We start from the raw sequence: 3,679 nt of genomic DNA on the forward strand, positions 1-3,679 counted from the left end.
CTACAACACTTTGATCCTTTAATAGAATTTGTGTTGCTTGTTAAAATGAGCTGTTTGTTGTTTGCAGAATTCATATTCGTCATCATTTAATGGTAGACTATGACACAATGCATCGAGCTTTAGAATCCACAGTATCTGAATATGAGCCCTTTAAAGTGTACTGTTGGATTCTTTGGAAATTCAGTTGTATTAGATGGTGTTTTGCTGAGACAAACTCATGAAAGGACATTTTGCTAAAGCAGACTCACAAGGGAGCATTTCACTGGAGCAGAAACAGGCTAAAGCAAGCACATGAAAGGACACATGAGGAAGGATTCTTTCCTTATGACAGACATTTATTGGTCTGCCTTACATAATGTAGTCAAGCTCCATTTGTTAGGAATTCATAGAAAGAAACTCACCAAAAGACTTCTGGTGGTGTGCTGCACCTTTTTGTCACTTCAGACGACTTGAACTGATTGGCAAAGTGTTATCAGCTAATACGTACTCATGTGGTGAGGGAAGATACGTGGTGTCCTGTGGAGGATATATGATGTTTGGAGGGAGTATAAATAATACTCAAAGAACTGTGAGAAGAGCTTTGATTGGTTGCTTGCTTAGCTAAATACTTCTAGGTGTCAAGTCTTCATTGATTTACACTTCCCTAAGAGAGGCACAATGGAGAACTGTTCCTGGTGTCCCTGCTGGTCCAAATTAATTCTGCTGACCCATGTCAATTTGGCTGAGGCCTGGTTGCCTTTGCTATGTTGTGCCACTGCTGCTGCTGCTATCCCCACACTACTGAACTGGACTGCTGGTGTATCTATGAAGTGTTTCTGAGTGGAGCAGATCCAGCTGCAGCTGGAGACCTGGGAACTGAACTGCTGATTTCCTGACAACGCAAATGGGATTTACTCCAAAGAATCATTTCTAAACAGGTCCACTCACCCCTCCAATATTCTTTCTTTTCTACTATTTACCTCTGGCAGATGGGGGGCTAGAAGGGTGGTTAAAGCATTTAAGAACCATCTTTAAAAGTAGGCTTTGTAAAAACTAAAAGTTATACATATTTGTTTATCTTTCTCTTGTTCAAGGTAATTTATGCCACACTGTGTGACTTGCAGAGACAGAAGTAACTGAAAAGACCTAAGCTGGCAAACAAAGATGCAGATTCTAGTAATCAATGGACCACATTACCTTAAGAAATAACTCATATGTATAACCTAAAATTAAGACATGCCAATATTCTCTCCAAATGTTAATGAAGTTCTAAAGATGGTATCACATTACTAACACTTTACTTCTCTGTTCACTTTGCATTCATTAGAATGCTGCAGTTCAAAAGAGTTGGTATATTTTCCTAATAATTAAATGGTAAGTTTGAATTTTATTGACCTTCTCTGATAGTAAATAATTATTAATTTAACAGAATCTATAATCACTTATCAGATAAGCCTGTGAGCATGCCTGTGAAGGCTAATCTAGATTAGGTAAATATCTAGGCATGCCTATAAGGAATAGTATAGAGTAGGTAATTGGGATGGTAAGGATCATCCTAACTTTGGAAGCACTAATCCATGGCTGTATTCTTGCACCAAATAAAAGCAGAAGCTATTCATGAAAATCCATCTTTCCTGGCTGTGGATATAATGTGACCAGATACTTCAAGATCCTTCCAGCATAACTTCTCTACCATTAAGAACTACATCCTTGGGCTGGCGAGATGGCTCAGCGGGTAAGAGCCCTAACTGCTCTTCCCAAGGTCCTGAGTTCGGATCCCAGCAACCACATGGTGGCTCACAACCACCCGTAATGAGATCAGACTCCCTCTTCTGGTGTGTCTGAAGACGTACACATAAAATAAATAAAATTAAAAAAAAAAAAAAGAACTACATCCTTACACTGCAAGCAAAATACCTTTTAAAATTATGGTTTGTTAGGATACTTTGTCAAGAAACTTCAGAATGATTTTGAAGTCTAAATTTCCAGGGGATTGAGTAAGAGAAGGATTACAATATATATAACACACTACTGTTATGGAAATAGAAACTTTAGGAAGCATCATCTTAGTAACTGGAAACCCAGTTGCTTTTTCTCTTTCTCCTCCTTGAAATAGTTTTTGACACACATACCATATCACAAGTTTAAAAGTATATTATATTTAAGGGTTTTTTTCTTCTCTTTGAAAATTTTTCTAAGTTCTGTTTGTCAAGGTTCTTGGTGAATGCTCAATGTGAATATTTCATGCTGACTTGTGAAGTAGGTATTGGAATTTACTATTGGTAGTGAAAAAGTACTACCTACAGGTCTTGAAATGCCAGTGTAAAATGAAAATATAGAGACTTGTCTTAGAGTTTCTATTTCTGTGAAGAGATACAATAACCACAGCAACTGTTACAAAGGAAAACATTTAATTGTGGCTGGGTTGCAGTTCAGAGGTTTAGTCCATTATCATCACAGCAGGAAGTATGGTGGTGTGCAGGCAGATAGATACTGAAGAAGTGACAGAGTTCTACACGTGGATCTGAAGGCAGTAGAAAGAGAGAATGACACTGGGCCTGGCTTGAACAAGTGAAATCTCAAAGACTACCCTGAGTGACAACACACTTTCTACAGCAAGGCCACAACTACTCCTACAAGGTCACATCTCCTATTAGTGCTACTTCCTATTAGCCTATGTGGGCCACTTTCATTCAAACCAATGTAGGACCTTTGTTTAAAATTATTGAGGATTTTAAGATGACAACAGTAGAGCATTAAGGCAAGGAGATACCCTTTGTAACACTGAGTCCATTTGGTTTTGCAAAAGTTATGGTATGAAACTTGTTTCTTAACTTGTTTCTTTTTCTTTTTCTTTTTTTAATGGTGATAAGTGACTTGTCTCTTTTCACACATGTGACCTGTACTTGTCTGTTTCATAAGCCAACAATTCTTTTCACTGGACCATTATGACTAGGAAAAATAGGCTAACTACCTCCTTTTGCTATTTATTTATTTATTTATTTATTTATTTTTAATTTAGGATTTTCAGCAAGTGTAAGTTAGAACTTCAGGTCTCATGAAAATGTGACTATAATTGCCTTTAACCCACACCGTATGTTGCCTCAAAGATATCCCTGGTTTTACATGACTGCTGAACAGCCTTGTACATACTGTTATCTGCCATGGGTTCTGTAGATTAATAGTATAGGAAGACCTCCCTCCAGAGGTGTCGCATATGTGGCTGCTGTGTCATATGTGCATGCCACACAGCTCAGAGGCTATGCCTATGCTCAGTGTTCTGATCTATGAACATTTCACTAGTATCCTAACATTCCTTGAAAAAAGTGGGCCTGAGATGACTATCCGTTTGGTGCCAGGCAGGCTCAGATGGGGAGTGAACTAGAGACTAGATGAAATTCATCCGGGACCATGGACCTGGGCTGAAGTGACCATGAGACAGAAAAGCCTCACATGAGACCACTCAGGCAGGTTTGGTAAGGACCAAGCCAGAAGCAACCAGCACTATGGGACCTGGACAGGGAACTAGCATGAAAGGACCATCATCAGTCCGGTGCTGTACAGGCTTGGAGGCAGACCATGCCTGAGATGGCCCCTGCTAGCACCATAATGCATGAGTGGGGCTCAGCACTTCAGAGACTGTGCCTGAAATGACTCCAGACTTTCAGAGACCCTACGTGCTACTAAGAGGAGCAAGTAA

General features: G+C 39.4%; 1 pseudogene; it reads left to right on the forward strand.

The window, feature by feature from the left end:
* Window positions 1–3,183: 3,183 nt before the first annotated feature.
* Window positions 3,184–3,294, forward strand: LOC116089659 (annotated as a pseudogene).
* Window positions 3,295–3,679: the final 385 nt, after the last annotated feature.

This window comes from Mastomys coucha, unplaced genomic scaffold, assembly GCF_008632895.1.
Source record: "Mastomys coucha isolate ucsf_1 unplaced genomic scaffold, UCSF_Mcou_1 pScaffold14, whole genome shotgun sequence".
NCBI lineage: Eukaryota > Metazoa > Chordata > Mammalia > Rodentia > Muridae > Mastomys > Mastomys coucha.